The sequence below is a fragment of the Panthera tigris genome, chromosome F2 (genome assembly GCF_018350195.1).
Source record: "Panthera tigris isolate Pti1 chromosome F2, P.tigris_Pti1_mat1.1, whole genome shotgun sequence".
In the NCBI taxonomy this organism is placed as follows: Eukaryota; Metazoa; Chordata; class Mammalia; order Carnivora; family Felidae; genus Panthera; species Panthera tigris.
The window spans coordinates 7,903,833-7,929,256 of NC_056676.1; the positions used below are offsets into that span (position 1 = coordinate 7,903,833).

Below are 25,424 nucleotides of genomic sequence, written 5' to 3' on the forward strand. Positions count from 1 at the left end.
TTGAATAAAATCTTCACAAAGGCGCAGAGCACCAGCTGCTGTCCCCAACAGGAAGCATGCTATCGGATGTCTGTGGCCACGTTCCCAAACTGAGCCTCCCCGTCCTGGATAAGGATCCTAATGGTCCTTGCTTAAATCTGGCCTGCCTGTAACGTAAGCAGCAGTGGAAGCCCGCCGTATACTCTGGACGGGTTGACCCTTTGCGTTCACTGTCCACATTTTGTTGATTTCAGCTCAGCAGTCTGACCGCGGCTTCTGGGCAGCCCAGAGGTTGTAAGCAAAAGAGCAAAGGAAAGAGGGAGCTGGGAGACACGGAGATGATAGGAGTGAGGTGTATCCTTCATTTGTGTCCTCCTCTTCCTTGGGATCTGATGGATTCTGCATACCTACACTGCAGCTGGGGCTTATTCGGAGTGTGGTTTAGGACCAGGAACAGAGTAAGTGCTCAGTAAATGAATGGACGGATGGATGGATGGATAGTTGAAAAGAAGGGAAAGAAGGAGGGAGGAAGGAAGAAACTGAACACTATTTCTTTCATATTGAAACTCACCTTTCTTCCTGGTTTCCTCTCTCTCTGCCTCTGTCATCATCGGCATATCTTGGTCCTCTCTGTGTCTCTATTCTCCGTTCTTGTGACTACTATATTTTTGTGGGTTTCCCATAGGAATCCCTTGACCTCTCTATAGAATCTGGGCCCTGCATTGCCAAATTCCAGTCAAACACTCTCCATATTGCATCTACTGTATCTTCATACCAAATACAGCTGTTGCCAAATTAATCAGTTTGTTTGTTTGTGTGTTTGTACCCCTAACTTCTCCAGATTTGGCTAGCCCCTGTGCAAATCATTATCCTTTTGTGTACCTGGGCTTGAAATCTCGTAGTCATCTTTGTCTGTTAACACCACTTTGCCTGGTTCTCTCTGTTTCGGCCTTTGCTGCACACCGCACCCCCCCCCCCACCTCCAGGCTCCAGCTTGCTTTTTCCTCTTACTCTGTGCTGATTGTGTAGCAATTGTTTCCTAAGCGGGCTTCCCGACTCCATTTTCTTCCCACTAAAGTTGACACTATCCACTGAAGAACAATTAATTTTCCCAAATTACTTCTCCGATCATGTTACTCTCTGATTTAAAAATCTCCAGTGACTCGTTATGGCTTAAGGCAGTGGTTTCCCAGAATTTTAGATATGATAGAGCAGTAAATAAAGCAATTAGAAAAAAAAAATCAAAAGTACCGAAAATTTCAGGGAGGGAAATCTCTTACTTCTCCTGGTAAAGACATTTTAAAAATCACTGCTTTTATGGTAGACATTGTTACGTGTAAGGAAAGATATTTTCATCCTAAAAAGTAGGAGTGACCAGCCTGGAATGGAAGACAATCTTTTAAAAAGGCAACAGTGCTTTTTTGGAAAGCTCACGCCATTGGTCACCTTTATCTCCTTGTTCCTTGGGCTGGTGGCAACTATCCCGCCCTGTGGGACCTTCTGTGTTCATCCCTCCTCCTGCTGGCAGCTGCCCAGTCTGATCACAGCTGAGCCCTAGCAATTTTACCCGAGAGGAACATGGCATGTTGCCTGACCTCTTTACGGCCTCAGTTTCCTCCTCTTTAAAATGAAGAAACGGGAACCCTCTTGCACTGTTGCTGGGAAGGCAAACTGGTGCAGCCGCTCTGGAAAACAGTGTGGAGGTTCCTCAAAAAATTAAAATAGAGCTACCCTATGACCCAGCAAGAGCACTGCTAGGAATTTACCCAAGGGATCCAGGAGGGCTGATGCATAGGGGCACTTGTACCCCAATGTTTATAGCAGCACTTTCAACAATAGCCAAATTATGGAAAGGGCCTAAATGTCCACCAACTGATGAATGGAGAAAGAAATTGTGGTTTATATACACAATGGAATACTACGTGGCAATGAGAAAGAATGAAATCTGGCCATTTGTAGCAACGTGGATGGAACTGGAGAGTGTGATGCTAAGTGAAATAAGTCAGACAGAGGAAGATAGATAGCATATGTTTTCACTTTTATGTGGATCCTGAGAAACTTATCAGAAGACAGTGGGGGAGGGGAAGGAAAAAAAAAGTTAGAGAGGGAGGGAGGCAAAGCATAAGAGACTCTTAAAAACTGAGACTAAACTGAGGGTTGACGGGGGGTGGGAGGGAGGGGAAAGCGGGTGATGGGCATTGAGGAGGGCACCTGTTGGGATGAGCACTGGGTGTTGTATGGAAACCAATTTGCCAATAAATTTCATTTAAAAACAAAATGAAGACTTTGAAATGGAAGATAATGAGGTTTCTTCCAGTCCTAAAGTCTATATTGTTGATTGATGGATTTACCTAATCAAAGGTAATAGCTGTCTTCATTAACGCTGGCTTTCTATGTACGTAAACTTAAATTAAGATGTTGAGGATTCCAAGCAAGGATTTTCTCATCAGAGATGAGGGATGAATCAAACTCTTCCTTATTCACACCTGGTTAGCTTGACATCCGTACATTGGGAAAGCAGGGGGGCATGATGAGTAAAGTGGGACAGGATGATGAAAATACTCATTTAATACACATGAGTTCAGTGTGGGGGGGGAACAAACAAGATCAAGACGCCGTTAGAGAATTTCTGCTCTCCCATTTCATTTAGCTATGAAAGAACCATTGGTTTCACTTACGCTGTTTTTAATCCCTTTGATTTCGCTTTGTTTACTTTCCCCGTCTGACCAAGGCAGGGTTGAAACTGAGGTAGCCATGACCAGAAAAAGGGGGGGGGGGGGGCGGGTAGTGACCGATCAATCATACCAATTCATATGTTTAGGCAGAGGAACCATGAAGCTTGTGATTCCTACTCTTGGCAGAAGGGTGCGATCTCATGAGTCTATTTTGTGTGCTTCCAGCGCTGCCCAGGAAGACCCGAGTGAAAAATGAGTGCAGAAGAACATGGAGACAGGGCTGCACCTGCAGAACACAAATACGTATAAACCCTGTAAATTCCGACCCAACTTATCCAATTTGCAAGATTCCCTACCACTCTACATATGTAACGAGCGGATTGCTGAGAGAACTGGAGATACTTAACTGCCGCATATTCATGTGTGGGTCCCCAACCTTGAGGGCCAATTATCGTTTCAGGTCCCTTTAGCGTGACTGAGGGTTTCACGAACGCTTCTTTGATACTGACATCAGAATCAGACTGATGGACGGGTTCATAAAAGAAAGATGTTGTGTCCTTTCCGGTTTGCTGTCTCCCTGACAAAGGCATTGTTGGTTCACAACTGAATCCCATTTCAGACCCGTCTTTCCCAACCACAGATCGTATCTCACCTCTCAAAAGGCATTTCCTATTATGCTGTGCATCCAAGTCCCCTGGCTTTTGTGGCTGAGAGCAGGGCCCCCTGGATGGCTCTCTTCAAATATGGAAGTGGAATTCTCACTTTTGGTGTGGGCAGGCAACGTGCTGGTCATTAGCGATGCTTGACCGAGAGTCAGGAAGAGACCATTAGCTGGGTGCACTGCTGGGAAGAGGCCATTAGCACCCGGCTGCCAGCAATGGTTTGGAATGTGGAGCATGCTGTATGTTCACAGCCTGGAAACCGTGCATCTCTCAATATCCTGCAGATGGCTTGGAAAGAGGCAAAGATGAGTCATATTCCACAGTCACTTTGATACTTTATCCCTTAATGTCAAAAAGACAGAAGACACGTGAAAACTGTGGTCAGCCCCCTAATACGTTAGATATACATGGAGCTTATTGAGAAACGTCAGATGAGTGACCAAATGTTATCTTTACGAACCCACAGAGGACCCTCTGGAAGCCTGACTTTTCCCCATAAGAGGATTCTGTTAAATGCAAACCTATATTTTAAAACATTAGTCATGAGTTAAGTAAAAAAATAACCATAATAACAACGGACCAAAATCTTCGGGTAGAGTCGCTTTCCAGAGTCTTAAGAGAGCATCTGTTTTGTCCTCTGCACCTCCCATCTCATTTTGAGGCATCTCCAGTGAGGAGCTAAGAGATTGTAGTAGTCAGGGTTCTCTTGAAAACCAGATCCAATAGGAACCAATATATATATATATATATCTTCATATATATATATATGAAGAGATTTAGCGTGCAGAGTTGACTCACGTAATTACGGAGGTTGAGAAATCCCACAATCTTCCGTCTGCAAGCTGGACACTCAGGAAAGCCAGGGGTATGGTTCCATCCTGAGTCTGCGGACCTCCCGGGAGTCCAGGGAGCCAAAGGTATAAATCCCTGTCCAAGGGCTGAAGACCAATCTTCCAGCTCACACAGACAAGCAGGAAGTACAAAGGAGCCAGTGTTTACTTCCTCCACCTTTGTGTTCCGTTTAGGCCCACGGCGGCTTAGGGGACGCTTACCCAAGTTGGAGAGGGCCCCCACCACGTTATGGGTTTACGGATTCAAATGCTAATCTCATGCAAAACACCCTCCCAGGCCAACCCCCCGAAATCATGTTTAACCTGGGTCTCTGTGGGCCCAGTCAACTTGACACATAAAATCCCCGTCACCGGGACCTCCAGGGTGTGTCTGTGAGCTCGCAGCCACCTGTCGTGGGCCTGGTGGTCTCCACGTTGTGCATTCTGATCTCCCCCGCTCTCTGCGTTCTGGCTCTGTGTGATCTTCGTCTCCCGCAGCCGTCTCTGTGCCTGCATCTTTTTAAGCCGTGTTTGGCTGCGTCTTTGCTGCCTACGGGGAGTGGAACATGGACAGGAAGGAGGGAAAGTGCATCTGTGGGAGAGGAAGTGGGTATAGGGAGGGCTGGGCAGACTGGTTTGGAGAAAGTTCTGTTCACGGGTTGCTCGTCACTCCATGTTTGGATCCAGGCAATTACTTGTAAATTAAAGTCACTCAATTGGAAAGGGAAATTCATTATAAGGGCTCAGACATACAGAGAAAGCCACGACACCGGCCCCAGAAAGGGCAGGACGTAGGGTGTGTTCGCTGACCTCAGCAGCCGTAGCACGTAGAGTTTTCCTCGTGGTCCGCCTCGAGTGAAATTTATCTAGATCCCTTCCCGTCTCCTGGTCTCCGTCTTGCTGCTCACTTAGTCTCTTGTTCCATTCCAATTTCCCCCAGGAGAATCTGATCCATCCCACCATTTGTTTTCATTCGGCCAAGGTTGCTGGCCAGGCTATGGATGGCTCCTTTCTGATCAGGGGACAGTACTTGGTCTAGTCAGCTGGGCTGGGACAGGGGTGTGGCCTCGTGCTTGCACCCCCTGGGCAGGCAGCCGGGGAAGGAAGTAGATTCTTTGAGAAGGGCTGGGCATGAAAAGCACATGGGATTACATAGCCAAGAGCCACGATACCTGCCACAGTGAGGTGGGCCAGATTTCCCAGTCATAGAGCTTATGTGTGTGGGGGGGGGGGGGCGGTGAGAATTGCCCCCAAAGTGTGCAATTGCCAAAACTGTGACGTTAAGAGAAACCGGCAAAAAGTCTCACACATTTTCATGGGCTTTTTCCCACAGTTGCGTTAGCCCCTTTTTTCCTTAACCCCATTGAAACACCCTCCTTTAATGTTGAACTAAAAAAATGCAATAAGCTTCCACCTGTTGCAAACACACTGAACAAACCACGAAAAAAGAAATTGAGGTGCAGAAGACAGTCTTTCAGAGGTTGTGATTATCACATTTCTGGACTTAGGAAAGACAAACATGAGATAGGAAAAGCGGTCCTAACTGGGAAACGCAGCAAACATGTGTCACAGCCAGAAGGAGCTTATGGGTGTGTACCAGAGCCAATGCCATTATCAACCCCCTGGAGTCGGAGTTAATACAGCACAGGATTTGGGAAACTGTGGTCAAGGATGATATTAGCAAAATGTAATTTGCACGGACCAGGAATGGGGAAGTCTTCATTACCCATATAGATGCAGCCTTCAATTTCACACTGGTGTAATTTTAATGGCTCCCGAGAACTGAAAATGCTTTCAGACTTGTGCCCATCCCCTAGGTTTGGATATTGTGCTTATTGAATGTAAAGCAGGGCAAAGTCAGATTTGTGGAACAACACGGTTTTCCATCCTTGTCCATTTACAGCTGTCTTGAAAATACTTTCCTTAAAAACAAATGTGAATTTCGAGCTAAAATGGTTAGTGAAGACAGAAGAGGCATAGATTTTTTAGGTTACCTGAAGTTCTGTACCTTCAAGGCTAAGTCTGAAGGCTGCCTCTGAACTTAAATGTTTGCGGTCTGAACCAGACGTTTCTAAATGTCTTCTGCTGGAATCACCCCACATTACACATATCACAAAACCTTATTACCTCCAAATTCAAACTCTTGTTAAAATTTGTATCACTCCAGTAGTTTTATATCAGTAGGAACGCTGGTGATGTTGAGTGATTTTAAGGTAATTGAAGCATATTTATTTTAACAGGCATTGTAATCGGGCAGCCGGTGAAGCAAATACAGAGTATTGTAGCAAATGGGGATATTGAATGGCTTATCACCAGGGCTGTAATAATCAAATGCATTAAAGACATACAGTGGAAAGCAGGTATGATGGCTCTGAGGAACCTCTCAGGACGCCCACACACCCCTTTGGCTCTGGAGTCTGGAGTCGGCACAGTAGAGTGATTAGAAACACCCAGACTGCTTGGCTCTGCCCTTACTTACCACCTGAGTGTCCTTGGGCAAGGGCAAGGGCTTTCGTGGCTGCACTGGTGCCCTATAGCTTCCACGACAAACGTTGTAAACTGGGTGGCTTCAAACAACAGAAATTTATTTTCTCACGGTTCAAGGTTGGGTTGGTTCCTTCTGGGGGCTCTGAGGGAGAACCCACTGCTGGCCTCCCTCCCAGCTTCCGGCGGTGGATGGCGTTCCTTGGCCTGTCCTCGTATCTCAACCCATCTCCGCCTCCACCTTGGCATGGAAAGAAATAATCACTTTCTTTTCGATAGCTCCCACCCTAATCCAGGGTGCTGTCTTTTCCATCCTTCCTTTAGTTTACGTCTGCAAAGACCCTATTTCCAAATAGGGTGACCTTCTGAGGTTCCTGGTAGACCTGAATTCTGGGGAGAGGGGCATCACGATTCAACTCAGTACGGTTGCCTCTACTGTAAAGTGTGGCTGCTAAGAACATTTGCCTCATAGGTTGTTGTAATCTATCAGGGAATGGAGATAGAGTGCTTAGGACAGTACTTTGTACCTGGCAAACAGTGCGTGTGTGTTTAGCTTTTCATCGGAGCGCTTCACTGAATAAATGTACGTTCATTTTTATTTGTCATAGAATCCTTTGCAGGTGCTTTTATAAGAACGTAGCCCCAAGTATCCCCCTACCTCCTTTTCCCTTTCTTTATAAACTGTCCGTGTTTGAAAAAAAAAAAAACGCCTGGGGCACCTGGGTGGCTCAGTTGGTTAAGCGTCCCGCTCTTGGTTTCAGCTCGGGTCACGATCTCCCGGTTGTGAGTTCAAGCCGTGCGTCGGGCTCTGCACTCGCAGTGTGGAGCCTGCTTGGGATTCTCTCTCTCTCCTCTCTCTGTGCCCCTCCCCCACCACTCGCCCTGTCTCTGTCTCTCTAAAAATAAATAAACTTCAAAAAGAAGAAGAAGAAAAAAAAAGAACCCAAAGGCAAACTTTGGCATGAAACACCGCCACGGCAATAGGAAGGGGAAAGAAAGTCAAACCAATCCACGGCCTGATCCTGGGTGACAGAGGACAAAGAATCCATCGAAAAAGCGCACGGCTGCTGGTTGCCAAGTGACAAATTGGCAAGCCTTGCTGGGCCTAGATAACCAACTCACTTTAATTAAATTGCCTCCGATTGAGCTTCTGGCTATGACTTTTCATATGGAGTCTGGCTCAGCGGCGAGCCAGGCTCAGGCCTTTTGGCATAAAATCGTGGTCGTCTAGTTTTCAAACCCCAAAGCTTGTCTCACGGCAGGCCGCTTGGGTGGTGTAGGCATCATACCTGGATCATAAAACACAGGTGCTGTCAGTCTAGAGGCCCAGGGTGGTCTTTGAAGGACAAGATGAGTCGGGGTGTGTACAAGATGTGGAGGGACATAGACGTCAGCTTGTACCTCCCCACATGCAAGCAGGAGCAAAAGGGGGGCCCAAGTAAGCTACATAGAAAAGACAGGAACGCGGTGCTTTGTTATCTTTCCCTTTGTCCTTCCTTTTGCATGGGGAATATTGTTAAAGCGGGGCCCCGCAAGACTGCATGCCTTCCACCACTGGCCCCGATTTCCAGTGGTTTCTGGCCTCGTGTCTCCCGATCTACTTGATGAGCACTTCATGTTAACCCGCATGATCATTTATGCAGCCTGCCTCCGGTGCGGTCCAGGCGAGGCTGAAGATCCTTGCAAAAGCAGGTGTGAAGGGAATCCCCTGAGCCACTGGGCCAGAGGCAAGGTGACGAAGTGGCTGGCACAGGGAGCCCGCTTTGGGTGGACCCCCCGTGAACACAAGCCGTGTGACTCACCAGTCTTGTCCTCACCCTGTGGGTGACCAGCACTGATTGGCTAGCATCCGGGCACTGCCCTGGATGGACCGATGGTTCATACCTGCCCTCCATCCATCCACCCATCCCTCCGTCCTTCCCCGTCTCTGGCTCCTGCTCCTCCACACCACAGCTGCTCATCAGGTCTTTTCTCCTTCTCGATCTTTGTATCTGTCCTTCCCCGCCTCCCATCGGGCCAATTCCTATTTATCTTGAAAGCGCGAGGGCAGGTTTTCATGGAGGGGAGTAAGGGTTGTGGGGAAACCAAGCCCCCCACTAACCGTCTCTCTGCCCATCTCTCTCTCGTTCCATGCTGTTTTCAGTCATGGTGTTCCCACTGCCCCCCTGGTGATGCTGGCCTCCAGAACCTCGTGGCCACCTGTCACCTATGTATTATTGAACACTGTGTCCTCAGGGTGGAGAATGCATCCTCTCCTTCTGTCCCCTCTGTTTACCCTTCGGCTTCGAGGTCTGGTTCATATGTCACTCTGATTTGAAGCGTTCAACTCTCCAAGGCAGAGGTGTTTTTTCTTTCTTCTCTGAGTCCCTGGTGCTTTATAGAAAACTTTGTACCTTTTCCCTCTCCTTCACTGATCTGAGTTCCTTGGATGAAGGAACAGAGAATGTATCCCAAACGCTTTCATACTTTGCTCATTAGATAAAGCAGGTGCTCAATGATAAGGCCCAAAGGGAATGAACAGGGTAGAACGCATATTATATGTATTAATTCATTTTATCCAGGTTTAGCATGTCAAAATCTGGTCAAAATTAAATGTGAAAGAAATAATCACTTTCTTTTCGATAGCTCCATACGATTTATGTCACTGACCCTGTCAGGCTTCTGGGCTGGTAGAAAATTAACTTGTCGCACTCTGTGTGGCTTTCTCAATCCCCATGGTAGTACCCTGTCCCAGTTCTTAGGCATCACCAAAGTGCTGGAGTAGGGGGATATGGCCTCTGGTCCTGGGTAACTGTTTGACATAGAGTCAGCTTAATCTTTCCTTTCCATGGTCTGAAATATCCTTCCAGGTCCAATAGACTGTGCTGCTCATGACCATTCCTCTGGACATCGAATCTTACAGTGGTATGGGTTCTGTCTGTCTCATCTACTATGGGGTCCTATTTTCTCCCTAGAAGGTTATAAAAAACCAGGCTCTAATGTCATGATCTTGGCTGCCCGAAGTCTCCTTTTCTTCCCCCAATCCCAGGAGAAATATTTTTTAGTCTTGGCTGAGGGTGGGAAGAGGGAGTTGACAACCTTACTTTCTTGCTGCTTTCACAAGACACCTTTTTTTTTTCCTACCAAAGAATCCTTTTTATGTTATTTTTGCTTCCTCCCCAAATCCTCCAAATTCTAAGGAATTAAGCTTTGGGGGAAAAATAAAAGACTCGGTCACAAATCTCCTCTGACGCAATGATACGAACTGGCATGACTTGGGGGAAGAAGGATGAAAATCAGAATTAATCAGTAGGCAAAGCACCCCCGACCCCCAAATCTAGTAGCTTAAATAAATAGAGCTTTATCTCTCTCTTTCATAAAGCAATTCAAAAATAGGTAGGTTACCCAGCCAGATATACCACTGTGGACCAAGAGGTTAATGGTACCATCTAAAACATGTGGTTTCTGGGGCACCTGGGTGGCTCAGTTGGTTAAGCGTCCAACTTCGGCTCAGGTCACGATCTCACAGTTTGTGGGTTCGAGCCCCGCGTCGGGCTCTGTGCTGACAGCTCAGAGCCTGGAGCCTGCTTTGGATTCCGAGTCTCCCTCTCTCTCTGCTCATGCTCTGGCTCTCTCTGTCTTAAAAATAAATAAAACATTTTTAAAAAATTGTTTTAAATGTATGGTTTCTATCTCTGGGTCCAAGGCTGCTGGTTGGTTCAGCTACGCGAAGTTCAGCGTTCAGGCCAGGAACTGCTGTTTCCTAGCAGGAAGCAGAGTTCAGGGTAAGCATGGCTAAGGTAATAACCTGGAGTTATACACACCACCTCTGCTCATTCCCTTTGCCCCGAACGGGATACGGCCACCTCTAGCTGCAAGCAAGGCATGGCAGGGCTGGGAGCCAGCTGCCACGAGCCTAGCTAAAACTCCTGTGGAAGGAGTTGTTCCGTTATTAAAAGGAGAAGTAGAGAATTAATTCCAGAGCCCAGTCAGCAGTCTGCCATGATACAAGAAAAAATAAAAACAACATGAATTAAAACCTCAAATATCGCCCAATTATGTTGGCAACAAAGCTATTCTGATTGCATTTTAAGGGTGAATAAATGAGATTCAGAGAACATGAATAATTTATCTAGGTTCATACGAATAGCAAATAAGTAAATGGTGGAGTTAAGACTCAATCCTAAATCTGTCCGCCTTCAAAATCTGTACATTTCCTTATACTCTACTAGTTATCGACGCATTTGGTGAATAAAATGTAAGCTGATCGTTTCAATTTCCATGGTCAGCTGGCACGTTTTATTTTTTTAATATTGCGCTATATGAAAAATGTAGTAACTTGACCTCTGTTTTGGTGGTCTTGGTTCTTTACAATTATGTAATTTATTGTGACGGCGATGTGTGAAATGTCGACAGACTCTTAGGACGCTGAAGCCTGCAAAGCGCTGTTTGCTCCACTGCTCCGTGTTAGGTAGAGATGTCATGAATTCGTGTCACTTTATACACGAAGTATCTTGTTGTTTGGTCACGGGTGAGAGCTCAAATTGTGTTCGGATAGAAAAGGAAGGCAACAGATCAATATCAATAAACCCCAAGCTCTACCATGTGATGCTTTTTTATATGCAAAAGACGTACTGCCTGCAGCCCAGAGCAGTTGAGAAATGCCTCTGACTCTTTGAAAACCAAGCTGCCTCTTCATGCTGACTTCCAGCCCCCACAAATTGGAGCACGTCGCTTCCTGCACTGTCCTTCCCCTGACCCTCCTCCCTGCCTTCCTGGGCCTCTGTGTGTGGATGCTCTGCTAACGTTCCGCCCTGAAACTCTTCTCTCTCTGGGTGTTCTCCTTTAGAAACTCATCCCTTCCCATTGCTTCAATAATTTGAAAAATTGCCAAACTTATATATCTAGCCGTGACTCCTCCTGGCACATTATAATAATGACACCATATGTCATTGGGGAGATGCAAATGAAAACAATAATGAGGTGCCGCTATACATCGTTCAGAATGGCCGAAATCTAGAACACAAACACCAAATGCTGTGGGGGGAGGGATGAGTGGGAGGACTTTCAGGGCAGTGAAACTACTCTGCGTGATACAACGGTGGACACATGTCATTATACATACATCCTAGAATGTCGAACACCAAGAGTGAACCCTAAGTAACCATGGACATTTGGTAATTATAAGGTGTCAGAGTAGAGTCATTGGCTGTCACAAATGTTGATAATAGGAGAGGCTATACATACGGGGGCCCATGCGGCATGTGGGAAATCTCCATACCTTCCCCTCAGCATTGCTGTGAACCCAGAACGGCTGTAGACAAATAGAGTCTTAAAACGAAAAGTGGAAGGGAAGATATTGGATTGGACATCAACGCTAACATTCAAATGCTAAGTAATCTTTATGTTCCCTGATGCACAAACAATGTATTTAAACACTTGGATGGGGCACCTGGGTGGCTTAGTCGGTTAAGCAGCCAACTTCGGCTCGGGTCATGATCTCGCGATCCGTGAGTTCGAGCCCCACGTCGGGCTCTGTGCTGACAGCTCGGAGCCTGGAGCCTGTTTCAGATTCTGTGTCTCCCTCTCCCTGACCCTCCCCTGTTCATGCTCTGTCTCTCCCTGTCTCAAAAATAAAAAAATAAAACAAAATAAAAAAAAAACATTAAAGACTTGGAGCGGAAGGGCTTTTTCGCTTATACTGATGAATCTTGGGCCAGTTAGTAGCATCCCAAGGGAGACGCGTACCTGGCACAGCAGAGAGATAAGGAGGACCCGCCCTTGGGAGGCTGTTTGCTCTGGGGGGTTTGGAGGCTGGAAAGGGTAAGCCAGGGGCGAGGGAAAATCAAAACCAGACATTAAACAGCAAGAGTAAACATGATCAGGTGGAACTGGTAAAGTAAACTAAAACTTTGGGTGGCTGGGACGGATGGAGTCTCATCACACTACAGAGGACGATAACAAGAAAATAAGCCCTTATTTTCCCCGTGGGGACACTGAACCCAGGAGGCAGGATTGGAGAGTTCAGGGCACACAGGCAAGGGACTAGCTTGGAGACTCTGGAAGCTGATGGCTAAGAAAGAAAGAAAGAAAGAAAGAAAGAAAGAAAGAAAGAAAGAAGTCTTTTTATTAAATAGTCATTTCACAAGACAACACACTGACTTTCGTTTCTGACCACGATGTTTGCCAAAACTCAGACAGCTTAAAAAAGGAAGCAATAACTGAGAAAAGGAATTTATTCCAAAGTGGTGCTTTGGTTTAACCTCAGACGACGAGTGTCCAGAAGATTGGAGTTTCCAATGGATTCGGGCTCGTCATGTTTTTGCTCCTAGAACCCCCAACCTGTCCACTTATTTACGCATTCTTTCTTTCAGCAAGGATTTACTGAGTACCTTGTCATGCCCGTTTAGATTTCCTCGTATATTCCCCTATCTGTCCTCCGTGTGTGCCCTGTGCATCCCTGCCCACGTGGTGCTTACACACCTTTCCTGGGTGTCTCTGACCCGAGCGCTGAGATTCCCACCTAGGGGCTGGTTTTCCTGCCCTGCGTCTGCCTCGTGTTCTTGCTACTTGCAGTCCTCACTAGGGACTGCTAATGCTCTCCCTTCTCTGCAAGCAGCACGAGCACTTTAACCAGAAGTGAATAGACTTCTTTCTCTTAAGCCATCAAACTCTAGCCTTTATCTTCACTGCAGTCCCTTCAGCCCAGGAACCCAGTTCCTTCGGGGACTGGCCCGGAGACTCCCGGGACAGCCAGCGTCCCTGAGTGTGGATTCTGTGTCATGCCTAAAGGGAATTTCTGGCCTTTTCGGAGGTTCCGTTGACTTTATACTCTCTGCTTTTCAAAATCTTAATAACAGAATTTGGGAGTTGTGATCATTCAGCCAAGGGCTCCCTTATTTCTCATAGTTCGCTTAAGGAACTTGATGCAAATATGTGTCCATGCTGCCTACTCTGGTATTTCAGAGTTCCAGAGCTAGATTTTAATCATATGAGATGGTGTTTATAAAGTCGTTACCGTCTGACACGTAGGAGATGCTCAATAAATGATAGCCATTATAGCTGTGTATAATTATGACAACTAGGATGTAAATTAAACCCTAAAGTTGATCTCAACTTCCTAGCTTTGTATGATAACAAGAGTAATGCTGGCATTAATAATAAATTATGGCTGTCATGCATTTGCAAATCCGTTACGTCGTAAACTTTTAGCCCTTTTCTTAAAACATTACTAATTAAATAAATAACCTCTTTTATATTCCCAACTCGTTAGTGCCAGCTTTAAGCGCCAAAAGATGAAGGCAACTTACGCGGGTTCAGTTATTCACTTATTAAACACTTGCTTTGTTCTTAGTTTCTTTCAACTTAATCCCATTTGAATCTCTTCTAAGTCCCCCACAGGCTTGTGGAGCTTTGTTCCTGTCCGGGTTGGTATGCATCCCCTCAGAGCCTCCACCTGGGAGTAGAAGTCCATATCGGCACCTCCTGGTGTCCTTCTTCTACTGTGTATAAGGTTATGAATACAAAGGGTCTGGTGGGGACCAACCCGCAGGAGCTTTGCCTCAGTTCCATCCCAACTGTGTCCGCACTGATTGTCTTCTGAGTCTTAGAGGGAGACAGGCTGACCTCAGGGCTTGGTGGATCCCCCGTGAGAGAGGAAATGAGACGAGACATTTAACAAGACAGTGGAAGAAGTGAGAAGTGTGGTCTAGACTCTTAGTCACTTGGACGGTGATTCCAAAACGGAAGGGGGTTTTTGAGTAGATAAAAATGTTTTAACTGTTGATCCAAGAAATACAAATAGAATATTTGGCGAGATGCCACTATCACTTTCAAAATGGTAATAATTAAAAAAATAATAACTCAAAACTTTGGCGAGCATGCAGGAGAAGGAACACGTGCCTGCACGGCGTGAAGATTCTGAAACGGTCCCAGGGTTCTAGAGGATGGTTGGCAGAGAGCAGCACGGGAAGACTGCATTCAGGTTTTAGTTCTAGGAACTTATTCTGTGGACAGTATCGGAAGTGTTATCAAAACATTTCTATAGAAAGGTCTCCATTACTTGAGGAAAACTGGAATGAATGCCATAGGCCTCTCAGCCGCCATGACATGATACCACAGACTGGGCGGTTTGAACAACAAGCATTTTCTTTCTCATAGTTCTAGAGGCTGGAAAGTCCAAGATCAGCGTTCCAGCAAGGTAGACTTCATTCTGAGGCCTCTTCTCTTGGCACATTCGTGGCAGCCATCTTGCTGTGTGATCACATGATCTCTTCTTTGTATGTTCACAGAGAGAGAGAGAGAGAGAGAGAGAGAGAGAGAGCGCAAGCTCTCTGGCATCTCTTCCCATGAGGACACTAATCCCATCACAGAGCCTCCACCCTCATGACCTCATCTAACCTTGATGACCCCCCCCAAAGGCCCCATCTCCAAATGCCACCACATATATGTTAAAAATAAATATAAAAACACAGTTCAAACAGCTAAGAAGCTGAATGAAAGATATTGGACGCTGCACGAGTCCACCCGTGGCCGCCTTAACAAAACACCACAGACTACACACGGCTTAAACAGCAGAAATTTCTGTCTCACAGTTATGGAAGCTGAGAAATCCAAGATCAAGGCGCAGATGACTTGATCCTTGATGAGGACTTTTTTCCTGGCTCTCAGATCGCCACCTGCTCTCACCTTACATGGTCTTTCCTCCACACATGTGTGCACGTGTGTGCGTGCGTGCATACACACACTTGTGCACGTGCACGCACACACACACACACACACACACACCCCTCTCTGTTGTCTCTTTTAAAGACATGAGTCCTATCAGACTCTATCAGAGGCCCCACTCTAATGACCTCATTTAACCATAATTACTTCCTAGAGACCCCATCTCTCAAAACAGCCACATTGGGAATTAGCACTTCAACACACAGATTTTGAGGGAACACAAACATCCAGTCCAAAACACTCCACCCCTGACCCTCCACAATCCACATCTTTCTCACATGCGCAATGCATTCGTCCCGTCACGACAGCTCCCCAACCAAGTCTTTGCACATTTCAACGTAAAGGCTAAAGTCCAGAGCCTCATCTAAATATCATCTAAATCAGATATGGGTGAGGCTTGAGGTATGATTCATTCTGAGGGTAAATTCTTCTCCAGCTGTGAACCTGTGAAAACAGATAGCTGTGTGCTTCCAAAATACGATGGATCAAGCATAGGATGGACATTCCCAATCCAGAAGGGAGAAGTAGGAAAGAAGGAAGGGGGTTAAACCATAGCCCAGGGGCGCCTGGGTGGCTCAGTCACTTAAGCATCTGACTTCGGCTCAGGTCATGATCTCGCGGTTCATGGGTTCAAGCCCCACATCGGGCTCTGTGCTGACAGCTCAGAGCCGGGAGCCTGCTTCGGATTCTGTATCTCCCTCTCTCGCTGCCCCTTTCCTGCTCGTGCTCTGTTTCTCTCTCTCTCCCTCCCTCTCAAAAATACACACTAAAAAAAAAATAAATAAATAACAATACAAATAAAGAGCAAAAACGTAGTCCAAAACTGAGCAAGGCGAATTCCATGGATCCTGGAACTGGAAAATAATCCTCTTTGGTTCCATCTTCTCTGCCCTCCAGGCCCCCAGAGCTGTCTGTGAAGGCCCTGCCCATGCAGCTCTCTCACTTTTATAATCTCCGAACCCACACTGACACATCATTATTGCCCAAATCCCAGCACTTATATTAAGATTCACATTTAGCGTTCTACATTCTATAGGTTTAACAAACGTTACAGGATCATACAAAATAATTAGTATCATACAAAACCATTATAGTATCATCCAAAATAATTTCGCTGCCCTAAATATTCCCTACCTTCCACCTGTTCACCCCTCCCTCTCCACAAACCGCTGGCAACCACTGTTCTCTGTATAGTCGCTAGTTTTGCCTTTCAGAACATATATTGTTGGAATCATCAATATGTAGCTTTTACAGACTGGCTCTTTTCACCTAGTAATACACATTTACACGTCTTCCTTGTCTTTTCGTTGGTCGCTTCCAAGTTTGGGCTACTATGAATAAAGCTCCTATAAACATCCACGTGCATGGACAAACGTTTTAAATTCATTTGGGTAAATGTCGAGGAACCCGATTGCGGGAGTGTATGGTAAGAGTATGTTTAGCTTTGTAAGAAACCACTCAACTGTCTTCCAGACTGGGTGCGCCATTTTGCATTCCCACCAGCGGTGCATGGGGGCTCCCGCTGCTTAACATGCGCCTTCTAATGGCAATTCTGTGAAGGTTGAGAAGGTAGTAGGCAAAAGCCAGGCTCTGGAATCCAAAACCCCGAGTCCCAGGCACACGCACCTCTGTCACAAGAACAACGCTAGGAGGGGGGTGCTTACAGGATCTGTCCGCCACGCAGCAGCGAGGAGTAAGGGAGACAGTGCACACCAAAGCACGCCCGGTGCCTGCCTGCCTGCACGCAGGCAGTGATTCTTGAGTGATTCTTGAGAATCACTCAAGAAACATTCTAACAATAATTATTACATGCGCATGTGCATGCATGAACATTTAGGACAAAATAGGCGGTGGCTGGAAACTGAATATTAAATATTCTGATTCTTATCTTACCTTTTTGGGTGTTATAATTTAAAAAACCCTCATATTCTCTTTGGAGTAAGGAAAAAAAAAACTCTTCTCTATTAAAAAAAAATCCTACGATGTGTACAGCAACTTAAAATAAATGGTCCACATGTCTCCCAGCTAATTAATCCCGGCTCTTCCTTGTTCTTGAGCTCACTAATTGCACCTCTCAGCTCTTTTCGCTGGCCCCGTTTCTCCTGCCCTTGATACCTAAATGGCATCTCGACTTGGGTATTGAGCAGGCACATCAAACTTAGCAAGTCCAAAAGAGAACTCTTGAATTTTCCTGGAGACCTGTTGCCCCAGGGGTGCCCCCCTTTCGAGGTGGGACTGAAGATCCCTGTTGGATCAGGCCCAGAGTTACCATGCCCTCCTTAGCTCCTCCCTTCCTCTCACACTATACACCCAACCTGTCATCAGCTCTGGTTAGCTCGATCTTAACAATGCCTCACCCAGCCTCTTCTCATGGTCTTGACCTCAAACACCCAAGTCCAAGCCACCATCCTTTGTCCCCTGGACCACTGGTACCATGACTTGTCTCCCTGTCCAGCTATCTCTTCTCCACCCAGTAGCCACAGTATTCAAGCCAGATCATTTTTTTTTAATTTTTTTTTAACGTTTATTTATTTTTGAGACAGAGAGAGACAGAGCGTGAATGGGGGAGGGTCAGAGAGAGAGGGAGACACAGAATCCGAAACAGGCTCCAGGCTCTGGGCGGTCAGCACAGAGCCCGACGCGGGGCTCGAACCCACGGACCGTGAGATCATGACCTGAGCCAAAGTCGGACGCTCAACCGACTGAGCCACCCAGGCGCCCCACAAGCCAGATCATTTTAATTTGTGCTTAAAACCAACGACTTGCGGGGCAGAGTGGGGGGGGGGGGTACTTAAAACCACCTCCCAGTGGCTTTCCATTTGAAATTTGAATTTCCTAAATGGCATTCAAAATCCTCAAAGCCTTATACAAACTTCTCAGCCTTCCATGCAACCAGCCTCTGACAGTTCTCTTCACTCTGCCCTCCCTCGTGCTTCTCCAGTCTCGGTGTCCACCACCTGTTCTCTGTACCAGTGTGCTTAGAATGCACGAGTTTTCCTAGAATGTTCTTACTCCAGTTATCCACGTGGCTTACTCCCTTACTTTCTCTGGCATCCACTCAGCTCTCATCGTTGCTGACCATGTAGAGTGAGCTTGCATGTGTGCATACGTGCGTGGGCGCACGCACACACACACACACACACACACAGATCAGACCTTTCCACACACACGCGCGCACACACACACACACACACACACACATCAGACCTTTCCACACACACGCGCGCACACACACACACACACACACACACAGATCAGACCCTCACACACACACGCACACACACACACAAATCAGACCCTCACACACACACACACACACACACACACAGATCAGACCCTTCCATCCCTATCCTTTTTCCCCCTTTGACAGTCTCTACCTTTTATATTTTCATTTGGGGATTGTATATACTTTGTTCATTGTGGTGTCCTGGGCACCTGATAGCATCTGGCATATACCGTTGAAGTGAAGACACAGAGTAGGGCCTGTGGGAGGACTCAGAGCCAGGTTGGTGTGGATGAGAATCTTCTGTTGCCTGGTGCTCGGTAGCAGGGGACAAAACCTGAGGCAGGTCATTAGGGAAGCACAGAGAGCAAGGGTGAGTGCGAGAAAGAAATACGGTGGGGTTTCCCCAGTCTGTCGTGGCAAGAGCGTAATTTTGAAAAAGGATGAAAGAATGTGCTGGTCCCATCTATTTGTGGCCAGTTGTACCTGAAGACAGTCCAAATGGACTGATGAGCTCTCGACTTTGTGACTTCTAGAACAGAAGGCTTCCTTATCCTCATCCCTTGAAACGGTTTCTCCTGCCCGCCAATACTGGACATGTAAATTTTCCTCTATTCCTCAAACCAGGATGTACAAAGCAAATTCCTCTGAAAACCATTGAGACTGATGAAGGTTCTGGGGGGTATCTGGACCTCAAGAAGACATCGTTGAATTTTGAGTCCAGCTTGAGGAGATTTGGATTCCATTTTCAGCTTCAACAATGACTCAGAGGGTGGTTCTTTGAATCGGCCACTCAATCTTTTAGCTCCAACCTTCTTCATTTGCAACATAAGAATAATGAGAGCTGCCATACCCAGTGCCCAGAGCACCACTGAGGTCCTGCTTTATTCGCTGTGTTCCAGATTTCTTGGAAGAGATTCCCTAGGGTGAGGTCAGTACAGACCTGTAGAGGGAGAAATAAGACATCTTTGTGTCTGGAGAGGATTGCCTAAAATCCAAGCCAGGAGGGTAAGGGAAAGGCAAGGGCGTTCTGTAGAGACCAGGCCAAGAAAATTGCCCCAAGTATTGCTATTGTCTTTTTCCTCCTTCCCTGTACCCCCTCACCAATATTTTTAAGCCAAAAGGAGAAATTGGGTTAATAAGAATAACAAGGGGAGTTCTGAAAATGAAAACGTGCCTCCAAGTGGCAAATGAAGCCTGAGGTTTATTGAGTGGTCAGTGTAGGTGGCAAGATGGAGGGGCTGTGAGATAGAAGCTTCTGGAATCATCTGGGAGTGTGACCCCTTTTCCTGCCACTTAAACTACTTCCCAAATTGCTTCACCCCAAACTTGCCTTGGGACTCCTCAAGGGATTTTTACTTACTGATGGGTTTTATGACACCCATTTTGAAAGTACTCCATTTTGAAAGTACTTTTACAAGCACTGTTAGCTCTTTAGAGTTCAGAATTCCTAACTTAGGGTGAAAGCCATTATTATTATCATTTTTCTGATGAAGAAACCAAGGCGAGAAATTAAATGTCTTTCTTGGGCTCATATAGCCCACAAGTGATACAGTTGAGGGGAAGCCTGGGCCCTCCAACTCCAAGTCCCATATTCTCTTAACACAAAATGTGACTAACCACTCAAGGTTATGGTGCTGGAACCTCTCAGTCTCCTTTATGCCTCCATTCACCTTGCGTTTTCTGCCAGATGAAAGATCTGGTCTCTTCTGTAGTTCACAGCTACAAGCACTGTGTTTTGTCCTTTCTCTTAAGGGCCACAGAGCTCTACTGGGCTACTTTGAGTAATCAGAATGGAACTACCTAACATTGGGTTGTTTGTTTTTTCCTTCTTATTTACCCCTACCAAAGATCCAATGGAGAGATCCTGGAAGTCTCTTCCTGGGACACTTATCATCCTTCATATGAGGGCCAGTTTCCAATAATGTTTGTAATCTTTCCTTTTCCTTGGCATGCAATACTAAATATGCTTTCTGAAAAGCTGATTCATCCCCACCCAAAAGCATCCGTCCTCTGTTCTGTAACTTAATTTCTGTTGTTTGACATCCACACATATGTGTGATTTCCACTGCTAGCATCGTAGCTCAGAATTAGCAGACCTGTCATCCAGGTTTGAAAATCAAATTGCATTGCACACAGCTTTCCCCTCCATGCCTCTCATTCAGTGATGAATATTTTATTGTGTATCAAAATAATACATAACAATAAAAGTGCCTTGTGTTTATACAGAGCCTTTTTACTTCTCAAAGTACTCATATATTTACTCTGCTTCATTTATCTTCAGGGTTTTTTTTTTTATATATGTTTCACAGGGGCACCTGCATGTAAATAATTCGGATGTTCTCATACAGGTGGATATATGTATCAGCATGTTTTTAAACTTCATATTCCTTCACATAAGTTACACTTGTATTTCTTTTTTTCTCTAATTTTTCCAGACTCACTTCTGTCCATGTTCATTTGAAATATATATAAAGGGCTACAATGACCAAGGCAGGCAGGCTGTAATTTCACAGTAGGTGGCCGTGAGCAAAATTATTCTATACTGACGTGTGAGCCATTCCTTCCCAGACGCCACTTTACTCTCATGTCTCAGTGGAGACATAGAGGCAGACCATCTGGGACCCTAGGATGGCAAAGGAAGGTAAGATTTTTAAGGTGTGGTTAAGGAACGGAGGCATGAGAGCAAAGTGATCCCCTCTGTTAATTATGTCTGAAATCACTTAGCATCATTGCTGGATCATAGGTACACACTAAACGTTGGTTAAACACAAATCTGAAAAACACTTTGCTGGTGCCTCCACCTGCCTAAAAGCTTCTTCTTTTGTCATGTAAGTCCTACTCAATGTTGAAGGCCTTTCTCCATTTCTATCTTCACGATCTTATCCTTCACAGAATCCTTTGGCACAATTTATGTTTCTCTCCTTGTAGTCATTTCATTCAACGTCTTTGTTGGTTGCTAAGTGTGGTTCTTAAGTCATGGCCAAAACAGGCAATGCCCCCACTTTTGTGAAGCCCGTATTCTGGTCAGGAATTGTTTGGCTGTAATAAAATGATACCAACTCAAGCCAGTGAAAAGGGCAAGTTATACAATTCAAGGATGTGAATATAGTCAATACCATGAAAGAGCTAAATCTGAAATTGGGAAGTCATGGGAGATAAAGCAACAATCCTTTCCCCCTTTACAGGGGGCTTGTGCCAGAATCTCTTGGGCTTTTGTGTCTTTGGTTGTGGTTGTTCATGGCAACATCATTGTTCTTTCTGTGAACTAGCTTGGCCCACTCCAGTTACACATAGTCAAAATGGCTGCCTAGGCCTGACTTCATGTGACCTCAACTTCAGTTGAGTCTCTCAATTCCTGGTTCTTATGATTGGCTGTCCACCCAGTGGACCACCCATTCGTGGGCCAAGTGCATGATGCTACTCATGTGGCTTATAAATTGACAACTTCAAATTGCCATTTTGAGTTTTAAGCTTTGGGACTTCTCTCATGATAAGTCGTGTTCTTTCCAACCTCCTGGCATCTCTAGAAATACTCAGCATCAGTTGAAGATGCACCAGAAAATGTCCACAGAGACTTATTCAAAGTGAAATAGACTTAGTTTACAGCTAGCCAATGATGTAGCCCCATCAAACTTAGTGTTCTATTTAGATTTGGGATTCTATAGAATTGACGTGTCAACTCTTGTGATACTTGCTTTATATCCATATTGGCTGCTTTCATTTGTCCATGGAATTGCACATCATTAAATAGCACCATTTGACTTGAGGCATTCTAATGCGTAAGAATGTGAGTGGGAAACTACACACTCAGTAGCTAAGGAACAATTAATTACTTATTAATTTTTTCTTTACATCTTCTGGATCAGGGAAACTATCTGAAAAGTTAACTCTGTCTTTTCTCTAGCATAGGCAAGTTGCACGATGCGTTTCGTATCCACTAAAATCTGAATCACATTGAAGTTCATATGAATTTTCAAGGTCATTTTAAAATTCCACAATTCTTTCAGAGAAAGTGTCTTAGGTTTCTGATGGTTTGACTAGAAAGTTCTGGATATTTTAAAAGTGTGAACTTTGGAGACAGCTTAAGGATAACTACATGTGAATCAAAGAACCTCCTTTTTTTTTCTCCCCCAGAAAGAATGCAGCACGTTGGTTTCCACACGTAAAACCAAAATTATCTCTCTTCCAACAATAACATGACAGAATGACTCACATTTATTGTAGAGAAATCCATAGATCCTGAGGAATGTCTCCTTTTTTTATTTGCTTTTTCACACTCTGGCTCTGGATGCCCTGATTCTGTATCTTTGGATGTCTAATTTAGAACCTCATAAGAGATTTTTCTCTAAGAGCATTGGATGAGCGCCCTAACTCCTGTAAAGATACCTAGACCTGTATCTTTGCATGGACCTGACCCAGAATCATCATCTCAACTCATCTAGTACATTCTACTTGACCCAGCTGTCTATGGATTCTCCTAAATTAAAAAGATGTTTCATAGGTGTAATGGCACTGTTTTTACTTTCTAATTCTAAATACATCCTTTGGTTTCTGATCGCGTTGTTTGAAATGGAAAAAAAATGTAATATCAACTACGAATGTCAATTTTAGAATGCTCAATTAAAATAGAAATGAAGGCAGGACTTAGTACATACTAGGTGATCCATTATAATAAAGGATCCTTTCCCTTAAAACAATGCAAACCGTGTTTTGGGCACGGTGACTGCAAATTGGTATTATGCCACTTTCCGTGGTCATCATAATTCATTCTTAATTCCGGGAGAACTGTATATTCATAGATTCTGCAATATTTATGGAGCAGACTTTGGCTGTGTTAAGGATCCTACAGATAACCAGATATATCCTCAAGAAGCTATAGGAATAAGAATAAGAATAGGTACATGTATTAACGTAGGTATAGGTATAGGTGTGGGAATAGATATGGTCCTTTTCTGTTACTGGCTCCCACCAATGTTATCATTTTCTTGTGTCATCCAGACCTCTGGAAACGATCCACATTCATTTAAGGTCAAGATTAAGTGGAGTCAGAGACAGCTTTCAGCTGCTGAATATTAAAGAGGATTTTGAATTTCAAATTGTGTTTAAGTAGCAACGGGCTCTTCTGCAAGGTTTTCTATGGACTGTTGTCTTCGTTCCCACTGTCAACCTATTACCTCTCTTTAGACGTTAAATACCATTGAATGACATCAGTAATTATGGAGCTAGGAAAGAAAGGGTCCTATAGACCCTTAAAGCTTTGGGAGAAAGTAAGTGGCTGTTTCTTATTAATGATTTGGAAGCTTGATGAGTTAAAAAAAAATCCATAAAATGAGTTAAAAAAAAAATCAAGACCTAAATCTCTAAACCATGAAGGAAGTCCATTATCCTTGATTTGATTTTAATACAGTAGCCTACAAGGACCAGAATGAGCATGAATTCATTATTCTAACACTTTTGTCCTATATACTTCTTCTCAAATAAAGAGGGCAACATTTCTTTTTTTCCTTTAGAGACTTCATAGATGTTTGGCTTGGGCCACCAGTTAGAAAATATGCCATCATAGGGAGCGCCTGGGTGACTCAGTCGGTTAAGTGTCCGACTTTGGCTCAGGTCGTGATCTCATGGTTTGTGGGTTCGAGCCCTGCATTGGGCTCTGTGCTGACAGCTCGGAGCCTGGAGCCTGCTTCGGATTCTGTGTCTCCCTCTCTCTCTGCCCCTCCCCCACTCACACTCTGTCTCTCTCTCTCAAAAATAAATAAACATAAAAAAAGTTTTTTTTTTAAAGTGCAGATATAAAACTGTATAAACTATTTGCCTTTCATGTTCCTGGTTTCCCCAAACTGAAGGATCTCAGCCATGCATCCTGGATAGCGGGGACTATTATTGTTTTATCATTGTATTTTGACTGCCTAAGCTTGGAACAAGGTAGACATCTAAGCACCTGCTGAATACATGAGTAGTGGGCCTGGGAGAAGGGCTATAGCATGAGAGACTGTACAAGGTGGACCAGTTTGCCACGGATGGAAAATCAGGAGTTGCTGCAAATAATCTGAAATATGTCAGATTTTTCAGTCCACAGTCCACAGTCTTTTGCATAAACTGCTCACCAAACTGGGCCATTCCCAGAGGGAGCTGCCTTGAGGGCCATATGTAAGTAAAGGCAAGTGTTGTTTATGCCAGAAGGCGTGTCGGTTACTGATCACCGATCATTTGGTCTATGGGAAAGCCTTCTCAGAAGGAAGAGACCCCTCTCAAAGTCTCTGAGGTGATATGAAAGCTGAGGACCCGAGACTTAGTTTGCTTATGCGTCCAGCTGCTGGATCTGAGGCAGAAGATACAGTAGAGAATGAATGTGAGTCAGAATCTGAGAGAGCAGACACCAAATGGAGTAATGTGTAAGGTATTTCTGGAGCTCATGGCCTCCAGCTCGCCTTGTCTTGTATTATATTCGGGCAGGGGATTTTCAAAGACCAGTGCGAGTAGAGTCTGGTACAGAAAAGCATAGAGAGTGGCAAAAACACAAGTCAAGTGAATCCACCCGATGTTAGTGACTTTCTTAAGGTTTTCGGTACAAAAATGATTTGCAAAAAATGGAGTGTTGGGGTGATCTGAAAGTTTTAGTTATTCTTCTACATTTTTCCCTTCCTTTACAAATATTCTATTCCTTTCTCAGCTCAGTGGTAGTAAAACGTTACCATTCAACTTGTCTCCACCATGAAAGCCAAATGCAAAACAATGGCAACATACCGCCTTGTTATTTTCCTGGGATGCTTCTTCGCAAAGACGATGGATCTATTCCATTTAGTCCTATAGATGGTAGAAATACACACCTTTTTGGTAGCTGCCATATTAGTTTTTACTG

At 45.0% G+C, this 25,424-nt stretch overlaps 1 protein-coding gene across 1 annotated transcript in view; it reads left to right on the forward strand.

Annotated features, from left to right (window-relative positions):
- The window catches only part of XKR4 (XK related 4), a 413,265-nt gene that overhangs the window by 130,710 nt on the left and 257,131 nt on the right, over nucleotides 1-25,424 (forward strand). The window lies entirely within an intron of this gene.